Source organism: Idiotropiscis lumnitzeri, chromosome 1, assembly GCF_059441095.1.
Source record: "Idiotropiscis lumnitzeri isolate Australia: NSW breed Sydney's pygmy pipehorse chromosome 1, RoL_Ilum_1.0, whole genome shotgun sequence".
NCBI classification, from domain to species: domain Eukaryota; kingdom Metazoa; phylum Chordata; class Actinopteri; order Syngnathiformes; family Syngnathidae; genus Idiotropiscis; species Idiotropiscis lumnitzeri.
In genome coordinates, this window is record NC_142391.1 from 8,840,691 (window position 1) to 8,861,230 (window position 20,540).

The 20,540-nt window shown below is 41.1% G+C and overlaps 1 long non-coding RNA gene across 1 annotated transcript in view; it reads right to left on the reverse strand.

Annotated features, from left to right (window-relative positions):
• The window catches only part of LOC148343068 (uncharacterized), a 37,480-nt gene extending 20,067 nt beyond the window's left edge, over positions 1-17,413 (reverse strand). The window contains exons 1-2 of the long non-coding RNA XR_015846580.1: positions 17,238-17,413; positions 16,047-16,139 (exon numbers count right to left, since the gene is read on the reverse strand). This is a non-coding gene — a long non-coding RNA (uncharacterized LOC148343068). The remainder of the gene's footprint in view (positions 1-16,046; positions 16,140-17,237) is intronic.
• Between the last annotated feature and the right edge of the window lie 3,127 nt (positions 17,414-20,540).

The following is a 20,540-nucleotide window of genomic DNA, read 5'->3' on the forward strand; positions in this document are numbered from 1 at the left end:
CCGTAATTGCTCGTTACCTGAACCCTGAGCAACTGTGATGTCATTTTCCGTACCATGAGATGGACAAAAAAACAGGTGGATTTTACTGCGTAACTCCAGTGACTAGTTTATCGACTAGTGGGGCCGCAGAGAACAAATTATTGTAAAGGACATGTTTGAGTTGACTTCCGGTTAAGGTTTTGATGGCATGATGTCATTTTTTTTTCTCATTATTGATAATGAAGCTTGATTTGAGAAAAATTGTGCTATTGAATTAAATATTGAATTCCATTCATCCATCTTCTGTACCGCTTGTCCTCACGAAGGTCGCGGGGGGATGCTGGAGCCTATCCCAGCTATCTTCGGGCAGTAGGCGGGGGACACCCTGAACTGGTTGCCAGCCAATTGCAGGGCACACAGAGACGAACAACCATCCGCGCTCACACTCATACCTAGGGGCAATTTAGAGTGTTCAATCAAAAATATTGAATTCTGTCAGAAAAAAAAAATAATCCACAATTCAATCTTTTCCTGAAATGTTCATCCCTCCCAGACACACTGCAGAGGGAACAAATTGTGTCCGCTTGTATCCATGACCTTGTTCTTTCAGTCACAACCCACAGCTTGTGGCTATAAGTGAGCGTGAGAATGAAGTTTGACAAGTAAATGGAGAGCTTCGCCTTTTGGGTCAGCTCTTTCTTCACCACGACAGACCGGCGCAGAGACAGCATTACTGCGCCAATCCGCTTGTTCATCTTCCGCTCTTTTATTTCCTCATTCTTGAACAAGATTGAAGATATTTGAACATTTCCACTTGAGGTTGAATTTTACACCCAAACTGGATTTTTGGAATTTATCCTGGTCTTCACCATTATCTTCAGATTACATTTCGTATTTCAATTCGATTTAAGCAAAGTCTGAGTGAAGACCTAGTTAAAAAAAAAAAATGATTGCAACATCAAGACCTGCTCAAAAGTGGTCTGAGCCTGACACTGAGACAAGAACCTTGACTACTACATCACTGGTGGGATGTTCTCACAGTTTACCACGGCTATGTAGGAACCATAAGGGGCAGATTCTGGGACCGGTGACGGATCCCGTATGGAGTAACACATCAGAAGCGAAGAAAATCGCTAAGAAAAGGAGTTCATCAGAGACATGGCAGCTCTTCCGTGGTAATTGTCTTGACACTTAAATGGCTAAAAGGCTACAGGCCCGGGGGAGAGGTGGCCCCGAACATAATGGGAGGCATGTAATGAGAAGCGGGACGTATGTAGGGGGCTCGGGTGTGCTCTGCATGAGAGCGGGCATCCTTAATTGTTAGCTTGCTTTCACACCATTTATTACGATCGATTTACTCCAATAACGCTCAAAACACACGAATGTTTCATTTCCATTTAATGCAATTCGACTGAGAAAATGGAACCCCTGAGTACCTCCCATATGTGTCGCATTAACTAATCGTTGAGGTTTCCTTAAACTTTCTATAACCTACTGTATCAGCCTCCTAATGGAAATTGGGGGGGGGGGGCTAACCTAGAACAGCCCCCCACCCACCCCCCTCTCTCTCTTTAGAATATCAGCAGCCCGAGTGCTCGCCCTTGGTCTAATCAGCTGAAGAGCTGTTTTGTGAGCGCGAAACCATGGTAGCCTCACACACAAAATCAAATATCAAATGAGAGGAAAGGCGAAATAAAGAAGTGTGCTAATTCATTTGCAACAGCTGACCTACTTGATAGGAGAGTTTAAGGAGGCATTTGTTGTCATTTGCTTTTTGTGGACATCCTTCTTTCACACTGAAGGTCGCATGGCTGCGCTCCTGCTGAATGGCTCACAGTAAATTAAACATGAAAGGATAATTGATGACGAATCACTTTTCCTGCGAGGTGAAAACTGCTCAGCAACAGCGAGGTTATGTTGGGAAAAAAAACCTGATAGGGACATGCTTTTGTGATTTGCGGAAAGGAAGTAGTTCCTAGAAACTTGGAACTTTTAACTGGAAGAACGCTAGACAGCATGATGACTCACTTCAGTTTGGTTGAAGTGGTTCTGATTTGTGTTTTCTTTTTTTTTTTTTGTATGCACGAGGCTGCTCTCTAGATGATTTCGCCACTGAGCTTCAAGTTATCCATTTATTTTGTCTCGCAATTACATGCATTCTCCTGACGTCTCCTGCTGTGCCAACAAATGGGAGCTGATCTACTGTGCACCCTTCAAATCTGATTGGCATTACGGATGACGGCCTTCTTCGTTTCCAGACCAAACAAAATCAGCAAGCTATTCATAGAGGATGATCACATGGTGATTACCTTGTATTTGTTTCTTGCTTTGATAAAATTGTCTGTCTTGAATGTTCGTAAAATATTCTGATATCTCCATTAGGGCTGGGCAATATGGCTGAAAACTATATCGTGACTGCTAAAACGCAATAATACCATAATTAATTGTATTCAATCTGACGCAAGTATCTCCGGGGAGGGTGCTCGTTAGCGTCTTAACTGCTACGTACTCTGGCCTCGCCTCGTGTGATGGAGCTACGGGCCGTTTCCTCAAGTCGGCCGGTAAGTCGACACCCGTTTTTTTTTTTTTTATTCGTTCGTTTTGACTCAGGCTAGCTCAGCGGCGCATGCATAAGCCTCAGGTGGTATATCCTAAATGGGAGGGAGTTTGTGACGTGATAGGTCGAATCTGCATCGTTGTTTTTTGTTTGTTTTTTTTAATCGATAATTTATCGATACCCTTTGCTGTTGATATCAATCACCCAACTACCGCGATACATATCGATATCGAATTATCGTCGCAGCCCTAATCTCCATTCATAAAAAGGATGCCTCCAAGTCGTACTTTAGACAACATGACAATATGAAGGAGGACTATAAAGCGGTCTAAGTTATTAAGCAAGCTTTCATTTATACAACACTTTTTAAAACACCTTCTTCACAGAGGAGACGTATTTGTTCTGGATTTTACTGGAAGCAGAAGAAAGGATGGAAGAACAGGACAGGTGTAATGTAGAACCTCTGTCTGGTTCTTGTTAAGAGACTCGCTTTCCATTTAGGATTGGATTGACTGTATGTGATGTAGAGGAGACTGACCGAGGCAGGTGTAAAGGGAGTTATTAGAAAGTAGCGGGTTGTGCTTTTGGCACCCGGGCCGACAGTGGGGACTTGTGCTACTCAACTAACTAATCTAATTACCGACACTTTAGAGTTGCAATTCTAGAAAGTAGTGATTCTACACAAAAAAAATGCAATAATAGCATAAACTCTCTAAAAGCTTCCTAATGGCCTCCCAAATGTAGTCCAAACCATAAGAATGGGATACGAATCAAATACACAAGTTAATGAATAAAAAAATGGAGCAAAAAAAATTAATCGAAACCACCGCAGTCCATGTGCTTCCCGGGACTGGGTTTCAAATCAAGAGCTTAATGTAATTCTCTCGAACAACAGGATTTGTGTTAGTTCCAGAGGGGGGGTCATTGAGGTTAAGAGCTGTTAAGTAGTAGTGTTTAAATCCTTCCTAAGCCTAACCACCACAATGCCGGGCCCCCACACTCCTCTGGACTCATTTCACCTCGGAGTGTGGTGTAGACAAGGCACAGCAGGCGGATTTCACGCAAACCAAATTTTCCTCGAGAATTTTTGCAGTTAAATTACACCTCAGATATGTTCAGTTAATGACTGTGGATAAAATGATGTTGACCTGCATAATGTAAGAAAAGTTGCAAAAGAAGTTTGTCATTTAAGTTTTCTACATTAGATCAATGATTTCCACCCAGCGTGCCCAGAGTGACTTCTGTGACTTAATAATGTGTCATTGATTCTGCTTAAGTCACCCTTCAACTAAAAAAAAAAAAAAATGGAAAACTAAAATGCCGAACAACAATTCAACTATATCTCCACGATGGTGTACTAGATTGTTCTCCGTCTTAGCACATTTCCAGCAATTACCTGCAAAAATGAATTTCGAACCAAATCTATGAACTCACTTTAGAGCAGAGGTGGGCAAACTTTTTGAGTGGCGGGCCACAATGGGTTCTAAAATTTGACAGCAGGGCCAGGAGCAGATGGATGGAGTGCTTTGGTAACCTCACCTAATCGGGAAAAAAAAAAACTATTTTAAATGAAAGTGAACAAAAGCTTTACCACAGTATTTAGAAAATAAAACATTAACAAGGTTTATTCATTTAATTTTTTTCAAGTTCAGCGGGCTGGATCAAAACGATTAACGAGCATGTGGCCCCCGGGCCATAGTTTGCCCACACCTGCTTCAGAGGGTCTCTAATTTGTCTTCAAATGATTTTATTTATTACAAATAATGTAGCTTTGTTCATCTATGTATGTCAAAGTGACAATCAGAACAATGAAACGCTCTTCCATTAGATGACAGAGCTCACATAATTGACGTGTATCGACTTTTTGTGACAGTTCTGTTTGGTGGTGTGCTGTGAGATGTGCTTAAAATAATGTATGTGCCTTGGATCAGTCAAGATTCACGAAATCAACCCGACATCAAGTACATCATGTGTGTTTTTCTAGACATAATTGCAATTCTTCCCCAAGGATCCAAAATGGCATTTGTCACAATTAACCACGCAGATTGAGTCACATTCCAGGGAGGGCCATCACGATCCAATAATTTTAGAGATGATTATTCTATGAATTATTCCATCAATTTATCAAATAATCAGATAAAATTTCATTTTGCATTTAAGGGATTTATACCCCCAATTAATGTTTAACCCGTTATTTTATTTATTTGGTATTGTTTAGTGATAAAAAATAAATAAAAACACAAAACAACAATAAATTAATATCACATGTGAAGGTTTGATGTACTTACCAAAACGTTTGAAACTGATTCAGCAACTGGTTTGCGTGTCATTTCGACTAAAAAACAAATATAACCAGTCTGCTTCCATGAAGCACTATATAAATCAGAAAATAATAAATGTGAACATTGGCGGTAAACAATTACTCGAGTTTTAAAATTGTTGTCAAATTAATTTGATAATCAATTATTCATCCATACATTTTGAATTCTAAGATTTCATCAGACATAGGTAGCCACCATCCGATTGCTGAGGTAATACGACCTGCTTTCAGTGCTCTCAAAGGTCAATGCGACTTAATGCATCAGAACATGACGTCGGGTCCCCGTTAATACCACCAGGATGAGACAGGAAAATTAATCAATGGTAAAGCTCTATATGTAAAGACTGCAAGGAACCCCCGATTAGATGCACATTCACATGCATAGACAATCCAGGCAGCAGGAGAATAATAGGTCGTAGGTCACAGGGTCCAGAAATGGAGTCATCGAAGGCACACTGCTGTTGAACCCTTCCAGATTATGAAAGCACATTACTTATGTTAAAGAGGAAGTCACGGCATTTTATTTAAATTTTTTTTCACAATAATAATGTTCTTTGCGGCTCCACTCGTCTAAACACGATATTATGGCTAATATTGTGTTGATGAAATATGAAATCCACCACATTTTTTCCATCTCTGTGGGCAGCTCACCTTTTTTAAACATTTGGTCATGTGACGTTTGCAAGCCTAGCCGTGATTGGTCGTTACCTGAGCCCCGAGCAACTGAGGTGTCATTTTCAGTTGACACCAAGTCGCAAAATGGCTGCCTAATTAATATTCTACAAAGGCAATTTCAATCATTGAGCTTACTTTTGTTTGAGCCTGCAAGTCACTAAATTTGAATCAAAGGCATCTGAATTTCTTATTTGTTGTTACTAGAATACAAAAGGTTTCTTGTGTTTGAATTTTATGTTGAAGTCCATCTAGCTGTTTTCTGTGCTGCGTATTCTTTTCTGAGTGTCGGGTATCTGGAATCTATCTTCGGACTATCTCTATCCTGGAATGGTTGGCAGTCAATCACAGGATGTCACTGAGTGGAAACTGAAGCCATGCTTTCTCCTTTGAAGCCCCATCAGTGACAGTGCGGAGTCATCCATTTTCTATACCGCTTATCGTCACGAGGATTGCTGGTGAGCTGGAGCCTAGCCCAGGACGATCCCTATCTTGGACTGGTTAACAATCAATCACAGAGCACAGTTACAGATAAACTGAAAAGAAGTTGTTTTTGTCGGCACTTTAGTCTGGCAAGTGTACCTACCACAAGAGAGTCCTAAAAAGTAACATCAGAACAAGCCTTTTGGATTATTGGTGAAAAAAAGTCCAGTAGTCATGAGGCTTTGTTGTGGTGCAACATGTGGAAGGGATGAAGAATGGAGAGTGAAGTTGAATAACATATAATTACTCTGTCAAATTGTCATCGTTTAATAGTCACAAGAATACCATCTTGTTGATCAAGACAGAAAGGACATGGTTGCGGGTTCAAGCGGCAGAAATTAGTTTCTTTTCGTCAGAGTTCACCCGTAAGGCCTCAACAAACCACTCCGACGTCGGCCGCCGGAAAGATGGCACACGAGCAACGTTGGAAAGTCAGAGCCATTGTTGGGGGGGGCGTGTTCGTCCGATTCAACATGTACAAAAGGGTCAGGGTGTCAGGACAAATGATCACTGTGATTGGCTGTTAGCTAGCGAATCAAGCCACTGGACAAGAACGGGAAGCGACGAAAGCGGACAAACGGGGAAATTTGAAGCTATTCCTAAAGACTTGAATCAACAGCTCATTTTTCACATCCCCGCCAAGGATATAACAGCTGGCTGAACAGAGCACGAAGACAAATTAATTACTCTCATTCAAAAAGATCGGACATCAATGTGAAAGGCTACACGGATGGCAAGGAGCGGTACTACGTCTCACGCATGTGCAGAAGGTCCAGAGTAGTTGGCGTCTCTGTCGGCTTTTGCGGTGTGTTTGTCATTTTGCGGTCCAACGTGCCGACGCGACACTTGGCCACGACGGCCGGATTGGTGTGTAGAGGCCTTTAGAGATATCAGAAATCAGAGTAGATCTACTTATGCTCTACGTGGAAAGGCTCTGGAAATGTCTCCTAAAAGATTATGACATTTGATGTGTAATTGATTCCAAAGGACCACTGTTTTAGTACTTAGAAATTCATGAATCATCTCGGAGCGAACCCTTTTTTGTGTTTGTTTTAGCTTGTGTTGACTCGTCAAATCGCAAGTCTCGGCCAAATCGCTCACTATTGTGCAACTGATCCCAACATAGCAGAAGTTAGACCTCTCCATCCCAAAGACATTTTGGATTGATCGAGAAAGGCAATATTGACAAAGACTGAGTGGAAAGAACACCAACAGCGCAACCTACTTAAGCGCTCATGGTGTGCTCTGTCTCCTTGGAATGAACTGTATCGAAATAAAAGCAGCTTTGTACACATTCTAAAATGTATATATATATATTGGCAGTGTACCTTTCATTCCTTGGCAAGTTACACAAAGACCTACTGGTATGATGACACTCTTTTTGTATAGCTCCTATCCATACACAATGTGGAAGAAACAGTCTGGCAGGATTTACCAATCTGAACCATACTATTTATTATCACGCTCTAAAAAGTTTGGTTAGCATTCGATTTATGATCGGCAAAATGTGACTATTAAAGCGCAATAAGAGCTGTCTGAAGGTTAGAACTAAATGGTAGATAATGTGTCTTTAGTTGGACAGAACTCCTGTACGTTCCAAGGAACTTTTCGGAATCTTGGATCCCCCATGGTGGTGATTATTTGCCCAGTGCAGATTTACCTTGGATGAACCGAAGTATTTTGGCTGTGGGTAGATGTGGGCGAGAGACAGAGAGACAGACCGAAAGAGAGAGAGCACACTCTAAGCAGGCTGAGCAGCAAGATGCTGATTTATAATTAGAGTGAATGTCGGTCCAATACCCCTGCTGTTCTGCTGATGGCTCCATTGCACAGAGACGTAGCTTTTCTGCTGTGATCTTAATTTGAATTCTGCAGCACGACAACACATCTTTCTTTCATAGTGTACACATGGCCTTGGATGTCGCATATAATGAAGACCATGAGCACCATTCTTTAAATTTTGGATGTCCTATTCCGTACCCTGAATCCAATTGAATGTCAGATTGAAATGAAATGGAAAAATGCAAAGCAGTGTTTGGAGGCGATGTAGAAGCACAGAAAGAAGACATGAGAGCATATTGACCATGTAATAACGTATTAAGTTACGTATTTCGCTTCAACGCAGAATAATTTATGACTTTTTTGTTTTTAATTTGTAGGATTTAAAAGTTGAAAAATATTGACAAGAGTTGCACGTTTATCAAAGATGTTGCACTCCAGCGGGCAAAAAAGAACGGCAAAAAAATATTCTTTTAGAAGTTTTAAAATAATTCTGCTTCATCCCAGTCATTTTAACGGCAATCACCCTGCCAGAAATTCATGATGCTTTTTTTGGGCAGGATTACATCACACGGTTGGGATTTTCATTTCATATTCCAACGGAGGTTTGATGGTCACAATGCTGTGACCTTCATATTTGATCTTGTGGATCATTTTTCGATATTCCAAAACAACTTCAGGACACAAGAGGTTCGTCGGTCCAATAACTAAGGAAAATACGCTCCAAATGTCTATCAAGAAAACCAAACAAAAACGGGTCAAGGCCAGAGTAGACAATTCAAGGAAACTCAGCAAAAGCTGATCACCCTCGCTCCAATTTCATCTTTTTGGCAGTGTTATGTATTTTCTTTTTCTTTTGTGTATACTGTATAAGCTTTCACAAGGCTATCAGCAGTGTTGGCGGTTACGCGTTGAAATAATATTTTTACATTGAGGCGGTAACAAGTTACTCATAAAACATTTATAATATTACATTCAGTGAGCCCAGTGCACGTTACATTATCGGGACCACGAGAAAACATCTGACGTAAAACAGGTAAGAAGAGAAAGCTAAAGAACTGTACCAATCACCGCAAACAGAAGTGGTATTTATTATTTTTACATCATTTATAGCATTTATCATGGGTGGGAAGTCATTGATGGTCTCACCATCCACTGTCATGGTTTCAACTACTAAAAATGCAAAATAAATTTATGTGCAAAGGAACAAAGCTAAATAAAAGACAGCGTTTAGAATGGGGAAGAGTCATTGCACTTTTTATATAGGATTTGGATGAATGAGCAGTTTGCAAAAGGCGGATTACTGCGATAGGCTGCATGCTTGTAACATTTATTTTATTTTATATATTATTTATTTTAGACCAAATATCAATTATACTTTTCAAAACATTGTCTTATTGATAATAGGAACACATTGGTAATACAAACGTAACCTTCCCATGTTGAGAATTTCATTTTTGGTGTACAGTCTGGTATTATTTATTAACTGGACCATATTACTTGCTGATTTTACCAGCTGTGTTGGCAAATTTCACATTTTTATTTTAACATGTCAAAAGTATTAATAAATATATTAATCACCGCTTAACAATAACTTGAAAATAATAAGTAACTTACTACTCTACACAGACAGTAATATTGCAAATAAACATCAGAAGCAAGTAACTAATAATGTGAAATATATTTCATCCAAAAGCCTCCGTGATAACTCATAGGTTGAAAATCAAAATTAAAACACTAAAATTGAATGAAGACACTTTTAGCTGATTGTGGGTAGGTGTCCTACATGTTGCTTTTTGCAATTCACAACAGGCCCACGTGTAACTTTTTGGAGACACATAACAATTGACCTTGGGCCAAGCCACACCCAGAAATGGTAGACTGGCCAATCCGAGCGCAGTACAGAATAAACATCTGGCACGTTTCAAGGCGAAATGGGTTGAATATTTCTTTGATATATTTTTGCTCTTTTAAAAAGGTAGTGAGATGCGGTTTACCGCCAGCACAAGTGAGACATTATACAAAGAGGTTGGAGGGAACATTTTTGGCTCCAGTTCCAAAAATAGCTTAACCATGTGCTGCCTTTGTGTAAAATGAATAAATAAATACAACTATGCAGTTGTCTACAGTTACACTCATTTGAATTTGTCAAAAATCAACAGCCACATTTTTGTCTGTGAGAAGGAATAACGCACGTACAAGGAAAATTCTAACATTATGCAATTGATCTGTGGTGCTCGGTATTCTTCCTACTTGTGATACCGGCAATCTTATACTGCTTAATATCATCTGACCTCTTTGTTTCTGTTTTGTTCTTATGATGTCATCCTGTCTTTGTTTTTCAATCTGTCACAAAAACAGACAAGATGACTAACAATAAGAGTGATGTGAGGAATGCAAGGTATGCTCTTTTGTGGGCCCCACTACACAGACAGCACTGTAACATCAAAATAACCTTATGAATAACAATAATCATAATCATCACATGTAAACCCCGTGATGGAAATACTAAGAGCTTTTATTCTGAACTCAACTTCAATCAAGCAGCATTTTAAAAACAACCACAGCGGCATTTAAAGTGCTGTACATAAAGTAAAAATCAGACATAAAACCAAAGACAGTAAAAACAATAAATTAATAACATTAAAGCCGTAAACATAATAAGACACAAAAACAATGCCAAGTCGCATGCAGAGTCGAAAGCCAAAGAATAAAACGTTTTAAGATGAGGTTTAACGATGGGCAGAGAGGCGGCTTGCCTAACGTTTAACGGAAGGTCATTCCAACTCTGCTTAATGTGGTTGATATCTCTGGAAGGCTAATAAGACTGAGGTTACAGATGGCTTCCACTCCATTTAACTCAACATACAGACCACCAGTGATTGATAGAACCGCAACTATTTTACACTCAGCATTCATGAATTCAGACAACGCCACACAAGAGGCCCTTTTGCCTTTAACATGCGGTCCTGATCGGTGCAAACAAAGTGACGATGCAGTCATCACCATCTTTGACAAAGAAAATATCTCCCATCTCTGTCGCATTGCCAGTGTTCAAGCAATTACGGTCGAGAATGCGGTTATGTGAAAAATGTTTTCAGAAGACTTTGCATGATACTGCAAAAAGACACTCCATCCATTCGCTGGCCTCAAATCACACGGCGATACTCAAAACAAAATGGCAGCGCTTTGCACATAAAGGGACAAAAATCATCAAATCTCATGGCTCATGAGGGAGCGAAGCTCGTGGATGGTAAACAACTGAACCATGCTAATGTAAGATTGACTTTATGTGAGAGGTATTGCATTGAATCATTAAATTTAATACACATAATATTTGATAGTATCAGTCTGGGCATCTTCCCTTCTCATTAATTTGGACAAATACTGCTCAAGGCAGGACCTGTGTACACTCGACCACAACATCAGGTGCACAAGCAACCATTCTCTGTACCGATTATCCTCTCTCGGGACGGGGGTGTGTGCTGGAGCCCATCTGAGTTGACTTTGGGCGAGAGACGGGGTACAGGATATGCTGAACTGGTCGCCAGCCAATCGTAGGGTACATAGACAAACAAGCATTCACACCAATGGACGATTTAGAGTCTTCAATTTACCCACAATGCAACCGGAGTAGAGGTAGAAAACCCACACGGGCATGGGGAGAATGTGGAAGGTCCACACAGAATGTCCGGAGACAGGATTTGAACACACATGTGCAAAATCTCACAAGGTCCAATAAATCCAGCCACTTATCCCCACGAGTGTCCCAAGTGTGCTTGTCCCAGTATATCACGGATGGTAGAGACGGAAGGCGTGACCAAGTGGGGAGTCGCCGAGCACACGCGGCGGACGTGCCGCATCACTTTGCTGTCAGGACATCCAACCTCGGTTTCCTTCCATAAGAATAAGGTGATGGCTCAGGGAGGAGCAAATTAGTCACCGTCAAGTAAAAGTACTAGCTCGACATGCCCATGAATGGGAAGTTGCCCAATCCTCTTTGCAGCACCTGTCAAGCTCCATCAGGATGGGGAGCGTCGGTGCATAGCCATTTTCAGATCTCTCCAGAGATGTTTGATTGCATTGAAGTCTGGGCTCAAGCTCGGCCACACAAGGACATTTACAGAGTTGTCCTGAAGCCATTCCTTCATTGTCCTGGCTGTGTGCTGAGGGTCATTATCTTATTGGAAGGTAAATCTTTGCCCACAGTTTGATGTCACGAGCACTCTGGAGCAGGTTTCCATCAAGGATGTTTCTGTGCATTGCTGCATTCACCATTCCCTCGATCTTGAATTGTCTCCCAGTTCCTACCGCTGAAAAACATCCCCACTGCACGATGTGGCCACCACCATACTTCACTGTAGGTGTGGTGTTAGTCAGGTTATGAGCTGTGCCTGTGCTTCCTCCAAACATGCTGCCTGACATTCACGCCAAACAGCAGAACTCCATCTTTGTCTGACCAGAAAATTCTCTTTCTCAGTCTGAGAGTCCTTCAGGGGACTTTTAGCAAACTCCAGGTTGGCTGCATTGTGCCTTTTACTGAGAATCGGCTTCCTTCCTATGCATTCTACCACAGAGGTCTGATTGGTGGAGTGCTGCAGAGATGGTAGTCCTTCTGGAAGGTACTCCTCTCTCCACAGAGGACCTCTGGAGCTCGGACAGAGTGGCCCTTTTACCCCACGATTGTTCAGTTCAGACGGGTTGCCAGATCTAGGAAGCGTTCTGGTGGTTCAGGACTTTTTTTGTGTGGTTATTTTACTTTGTTACAAATGCATTTTCTAGTTATTCTCGTAAATTCTATATTAAATTGTGTTTTCAAGGGTATAGAGAACTTTTATTGTTATTATAGGCTTGAATTTCAGAGTTCATAATTCATATTTACAAGGTCATTGTGTACTTGACAGAAAGGATAGTGTTTATAAATAAAGTGGTCAACATGCAGGGATGAATCAATGTCGTTTTGGGTAGTTGAATATTTGTGATTGGATAAATACAAAATTCTGAAATCAATGATCGTTTTTATTAATCGTGATTTCAATATCAGTGAAAATAATCGTGACTATTATTTTATTTTTTTTCCACAATAGTCCAGCCCGGGGAGGTACCACTTTGACCTTCTTCTTTCAGTAGAAAAATCCTCCTCTAAAACATGTCATCGGGCGGTAAAGCAAACTTGGACTTCAGGATGAGATGGTTTTGAGGTCTCAGGTAGCTATGGGTCATTGACGCATCATCGAGTCTTTCCGCACACTGAGAAACAGAAACATTCTAAGACACTGTGGCTAGTACGAATTTGCGGCTTCTAGATGCCACCTGCTGCATGATTAGCTGATGGAGCGTTAAACACAACCTTGCACTGTTTGTCTGCCAGGAAGGCTTCAAGCGCCCTGATGTCACATTGCTTGAAAGCCTCTTTGAACACATTCCTGGCAGCAACAAAGATTGTGCCTTGATCACAGTGAAGTTGAGAGTCCACTCGGACGGACTAATAAAGCATATCAAGGCGATGATAAGGATATTACTAGATAGGTCATTCAGTATTTCAACATAGTTCAGTGTCTCTGTGAGTGAGTGAGTGACGTGCGGTGAGGTTCATTGATGTTAGAGTCAGATTTACACATTTATGAGCCCAATTGAAAGAGCCATTTGCCACTAAATTAGCCGGACATTTAAACGTGGTGGAAAAAAAGCAGCAGCATTCTTTTCATATACAGTGAACCCTCGCTACTTCGCGGTTCACCTTTCGCGGGTTCAGTGCTTTGTGGGTCTAAAAAATATTCGGGGGCATTGTAGTTTCGCCGAGCGGCACGACGGGGCGCTGGAGCGGTTAGACGGCCGGTGTGCGCCGAAGAAGAGCGTGGGCGGAGAGGAGAGTGGACGAAGAAGAGCACGTTCCCCCGGGCACAATCGGGGGCGACGTTTCGCGCGATTCGGACCGTACCAGAGCTCCGGCCAGCGTGCGTGGCAGTTAAGCCGAAGAGGAACAACTTCCGCCCAGGCAGTAGCGGGGCGACATTTCGCTCCGTTCGGGACCGTGCGAGAGATCCGGAGGAGACCGGCCGGCGTGCGTGGTAGTTAAGCCGAAGAGGAACACCTTCCGCCCGGGCATGAGCGGAGCGCGAGGCTGTCAGTTATGAATGAATAAATGAATAAATAAATAAATGAAGAATGCCACCTTTCATTTCACAGGGCACACCGGACGGCGTACCAGCAGGTAAAAGTCGAAGTAATTAAATAAATACAAAAAGAAGTAATTGAATAAATACAAAAATAATGGCTGGGGAATAAAAAAATAATGTTTTAATAATAATTTTTTTTTGTTATAACATGAATTTCACGCTCTCTCTCTCTACCCGTATATATATATATATATAATTATTATTTTTTTAAGCATTTTTGAAGGTGCGCCGCTACTTCGCACTTTTTTTTTTTTAAGCATTTTTGAAGGTGCGCCGCTACTTCGCGGATTTTCAGTTTTCGCGGGTGGTCTCGGTCCCCATTAACCGCGATAACCGAGGGTTCACTGTATATATTTATATAGCTATCAAGAATGTTGTTTGCGGGTTAGAGAGCGTTTTAGCCACTGCAATTACTCATTTAAAAGCACTTGAGCACTTTGGCGTACACACTTTCAAGGTATGCCGATTCAAACCTTTAACATGCAAGATCTCGACCAACTGGGGCGTCACAGAACTGGCAACTCTCGAGCAAAAGCGCCCCCATTGTACAACACTGTGCTCTCTGGACTGTTCGTGATGGGGGGGCGGGGGGATGGGGGGTTGTGTGAGACATATGAGGGTTCAAGTACGGAGCATGTGCGGTAGCATAGAAACCATACGGGGAGGGCAAGGCAAAGGGGGGACATGCACCCAATGGGACCAGTCAGGAAAAACAGCTTGCGTGTGGGAGGCGAGCATGCCGTATAGTCATTAGTGCGGCATGCTGCACATTTTGTAGAATGTTAACTCAATTCTTGTGCGACATGCAAGTCTTAGGTAATAAATACAAATCGGCACAAGCAACAAATGTCCATCATTGGTAAATCTAGAACAGTGGTCTTCTGATGTGGAAAAACAATAAAATGGTGGACCAACAACCACAGCATTTTATCTTACTGGCGTATGTAAAGTGGAACAGCATGCAACCTTTATTAACTGTTAAATCGGTGGCTAAAATGCAAAAAAATTTTTTTAAAAATGCCACTTAACTGTCAGCTAAACGAGCTCGAAGCACCTTTGGCTAAAGATTTCTTTATACTTCCGCGTCCGATGTCTGTGCGTACATCACTGCGTCAAGGTCATGCGTCAATTGCCTTCACACTCTCGAACACCCACACGCGTTGTTTTGAAAAAGTGCTGCAGTTTCACTCCAAGTCGGCGGGTGTCGCTACAGCGAAATTGTCCCTCAAAACCTTCCACCTTCGCTTGCACTCCAACAATTCCAAGCCTGAGGGCTGCGGAAATGTCACGCCAGGCGTTGGCTGCCATTTGGCCATCTTTATAAAAGCCGGAGCAGGCATCCTATAGATGAACATTTTTGCGCACCTTCTCGCACAGTCGCTCGTCTACACGGTCCATGTTTTCTTTGTTCAAAATGGCGGAACCTGCCGGGAAACCTGATGTCATCATTGCAGCATGTGACATAACGGACCAATCAGGAGAGAGAATGCGCGCGTCTAGTAACAGCAGACCAACTGTCGTAACAAATTTGAGCATCGGAGTTCTCTTTGTGCGTTTCGTCTAGAAGCTCCTCTTTTGTCGCTTAACTCATCCTGTAATGAGCCAAAATGTGTGATCTCCCTTGCTCAATATATGAACAAATAAGTGCTGTAAAACATAAGGGGGATAAATTGCAGCGAAGAGGCGTTTTTGTGGAATGTCAGCGATCGTGTGTGTGGTTTTCTTTTTCACCTCACCAAACAAATTGAAAATGTTACATTGTGCATAATAAAACTTACCATGTACCATTAAACATTGACGGGGAAAAATGTATATATATTTATTTTAATTTTTTTTACCCTACACGATCAGCGAAAATTACACAAATGGCAAACATTTCTGATCACTTGATCAGATCGGGACAATTCGAACAAGAATCACAACTCTTTATGAAATATGAAAGGGAATAGAAGCTCAGAGGTCAAAAACAATACTTCCCAGAATATTGGTTGATCTCATAAATTTCCCCCATAAGCAAAGCTGTTTTGTGACATTCTTAACCGTCATACAACAATTTTTAAAAAATGAAATTACTCACCTTGACATGTCTGATGTGTAAGGTAGATGGAAATGGCGATGGAGACTCGATGAAGGCAGACGACTTCATGCATCATGCTTTTAGCTTTCTTAACTGCCATAGAAAAGAGTGAAATTAGTTGATCATTGTCAATATCAAAACATTAAAAAAGTAATCGCTCAATCTTAACTTCAATCGTGAAAGCAAAATGAAGCAAAGCAAATTTTTTTTTGACAATTCGTTCAAAGGTTCGATCATCAGCCCTTGTGAGCATGTCGATGTGTCCTTGAGCAAGAAAATGTAGGACACAGGTGTCAAACTCAAGGCCAAGGGCCAGATGTGGCCCACAACCTCATTTTATGTGGCCCACAAAGGGCAAATCATGTGCTTCAACTTCCTGTTCCTAGCACATTTTCTTCATTTTTAAAAACACTGCGATATGAGATATTGACATTTAATTGTTGCCAATCCTCACCTTTTAAAATAAATTGAGTAATTGTTGAACAAATACTGACTGGCTTCTGATTTCAAAACTGGCTTTCCATCAATTTGTTGTGTTCATGTGACAACGTAAGGTGACCATACATTTATATGGGTTCACAATCATAAAGGCCCTCTGAGGGAAACATAACTACGATGTAGCCCGTCCACAAAAATGAGTTAGACAACACTGCTGTAGGACGTCAGTTGCTCTTGGTGCTGTTTAGTTAGTAGGTGAATGAAGAGAATGTAGAAAAGTGCTATACAAGTGAAAGCTAACTAAACTCTATTAATATAGGCAATAATGATCACTTCCAGGTGAACGTCAATTTGCTAAAATTAGCAAATCGCCGTCAAGCTCATCCCCTAAAACTATGACAAAAAAACAGTTCGATACACATTCTGGTTTCGTCATTGCCATCGGAACGAAAGTGTCGTAAATCGAAGGACCGCGTGGAAGTGCGAGTATTCTGCTAACATTCTTCTGTATTTTCCCCCTTTAGCTGTGTCATAAAAAAAAAATCATCGCATCTTTTGACAAAAGAAGCAACCGTGAATCGGTGTTACAAGCCGATTTATTTGATTTAGTCGGCTAGAGATAACAAGGTTAGGTATTGACAGACAGACAGACAGACAGGCAGACAGACAGATAGACAGATAGATAGATAGATAGATAGATATGAAACGCTCCCAAAAGAGGCAAGAGCGGGTGAAAAGTGCTGCTTAGATTACCCTGCTGCGACTGCGGGGAGATTTTGGGCTTGTCACTGCTACCAAGGCTTCTCCTCTTCTCTTCTGTCCTCGTCACCTCAGATGCCCTCTGCACCTCTCCGTGCGGAGTGACACTACCCCCTATCGAGTGGCGGCGGGACTGCGTCAACCGTCTGCCTCAACTGAGGGCATCTGAGGTGACAGACAGAAGCCTGCAGTGCATGAAATAAATACAGCCTGAGGGATCAGAGAACAAAAAGAAAAAAAAGACTGGAAATTATTTTAGTATTTCGACAAGCTTTAATTTTCTGCAATTCATGCTTTCATTGACAGCTGTTATGGTTGGAATTTGGGAGAAACACTATCACAGGATAAATGAAAAAGCATGTTTTACTCAAACACATACAGATAGAAAGCAAAATTTGAGAAATCATCATTTTTGCGATCTCGCTTTTTTCTAGAGCTGTGTATTGATTGAATAGAGATTACGTAAGATGCCCCCTACTCATTATTTGCAGCTAAAATAAATGAGTGATGTATTTGTTCTTGATATATCCCAAACTGACTGAAAAGTAAAATGCATATACCAGCCATAAATATCCAGATTATACTTGATCTAGTAGCCTCGTACTAGTCTGTGTTCTATATTTAACCCATTCAATACCATTGACGGATAAATACGTCAAAATCCATTTTTTTTTTTTACTGGGCTGGTTGTGAATGAGTTAATAATATCCACCACGATTAATATTATAATAACATGACCTGGTATAATCAAGGTTAGCACGGTGGTCGACTGGTTAGCATGACAGCCCCACAGTTCGAAGTCGCAGGGTTTGATTCCGGCGCAGGCCTTCCTATGTGCAGTTTGCATGTTCTCCCCATGCCTGTGTGGGTTTTCTCCGGGTACTCCGGTTTCCTTCCACGTTCCAAAAACATGCACGGTAGGTGAATTGAATACTCCAGGTTTTGCCGAGGTGTGATTGTGAATGTGAATGGTTGTTCCACTGCGTGTGTGATTGGCTGGCAGCCACTTCAGGGTGTACCCCACCTACTGCCCGAAGACAGCTTGGATGAGCTCCAGCATGTAGGTGACCCCCGTGAGGAGAAGCGGCTTGGATAAGTCGCAACCGTAATGAGGACAATTGCTCTAGAAAATTAATGGATGGAGTTCTGGAACACACCAAGTGACTCGAGCTCTTTTTGTCCTTCATTCCCAGACGGGCATAAGTCCACAATGGTTGGAGGGTGAATACATTTACATGACATTACATTTTGGTTTCCAGCCAGGAACGAAACCAAAAGAGGCAAGCTGCACCAACAGGCGGTCTGTGACTCTTGGCTCCATGCCACCTTTATGTCCGCCCAGACAGGTGAGGGCAGGTGAGGTCGACTTGGCACTGATGCTCTACTGCGTATATGAGCCAAGGAGATGCTTTGCAATCTCATTAAAGCAAACGTCTTCCAAGAACCTACTTTCTAAGTCAACCATGTATTTCTAATCTTGAGGGAAGTCATAAGACTGACATGGTAAATTCATGTGGCATCCATCCTTTTTACGGTCACGTGACCTGGCGCCAAAGGAATCAAATTTTGCTCACTTGAGCCAAAATCTATGCGACTGTTGCAATAGAATCATGTGATGTCTCCCAGCCAATCATAGCTAAATCAATAGAATTATAAAGTCAATATATTTAATAAAATGGCAGAAAATTACTGGATATAATATCTAAATGTCATTATTAATATAACGGGAACTCAGAGTTCAATTATCCGAGGCTGGAATAGCAGTTCACTGGTGACGGAAGTTGGTGTACTCCATGGAATAAAATTGTGAAGTGATTCTCAGCATTTCCAACTCGATATGAGGTGGTCCAGTGGCGCTCAGATCCATGGGCCATCGATCTTGAATGGCAGATTTCCGTGGAAAAATACAAAGAACGGCACGTCGATCAATGCTTTCCATTACCAATCACAAACACTGATCACCTGCAGCCAACAAGAGACCAGCATGTGTGCAGTGTGGCATCCAACTCCCTCTTTCCTGAAAGGGGAAGTCAACCCAAAATTTCCCTCACAAGAGTGTTCGAGGCAGGCCCACTTGTCAAAACATGGCATTCCGATTAATATTACGTCTGCGAAATATGAGTTCGGCCGCAAAGTCCACCCGTTTTTAGCCATCTCAGGGGTGTGGCCATTTTCTCATTTCTGTCGACTGAAAAAACAATCAATCATGGTACGGATTAAAAAAAAAACATGTGACTTGTGATTGGCCATTACCTGTGCCCTGAGCAACTGTGATGCCATTTTCAGTCGACAGAAGTCCTGAGATGGCTAAAAATGGGCGGACTTTGCTCCTTATATTTATATTTATATATATATCCTTTTATTTATATTTATATCTATATCCTTTTATTTATATATATATATATATATATATATATATATATATATATATATATATATCCTTATATATATATATATATATCCTTATATATATATATATATATATATATATATATCGTTATATTCCACTAACGCAATATGAATCAAAATGCTATTTTTCGACTAGTGAAGGCACATTTTATCGCAAAAAAAACGGGGAGTTGACTACCCCTTTAACACTGAACATGTTACAGGCCAAACCAGTAACAAAATCAAAATACGTTAGGAATCTGATTCAGCAATTAATTTTTCAATGTGTGCAAAAATGTTAGCGTAAACAAGCCTTCACACATTTTTTTTTAGTTTATGCAGTAAAAAAAACTTAAAACTACAACAAGTTGTAAAAAAAACTGCAGATGATGTATTGCTATATACTTTCTTTTAAACCGCTTGATATTCGTGTTCTATAAAGAAATAACGCATTTCATAGATTTTTCTTTGTGTTTCGGTTCATAAAAGCGTATTGCATGTATGTTGCGCGTGAACACTGTAATAGACTCCTTATGTTCTAAAATATCAAGATGGGGTAACGATTAATATATTTAAGAGTGGATGCGAGGGGCGTGTTGACAATCTTCACCAATTAAAAAGGCAAAAATCACAAGGTATAAGTTATAACGTTTTCTTTTCAGGCTAACCTTACTCCTTCCTTTTGTTTAGAATATGCGGCGGGCCTAAAAAAATGAGCACCAGACCCTAAATTGACCACAGCATGGATTTTGCACACCACTGAATTTTTGGTTTCAAGGGTGAATACCAACATGTACTTCTAATGTGCAAGTACATAACTTTAATTTACTTTACAAGCAGAGTACAGAACCTGAAACTGCAATGTTAGCATTGATGACAGTTGTCCTGGCCGGTCCACCAATTAAATGA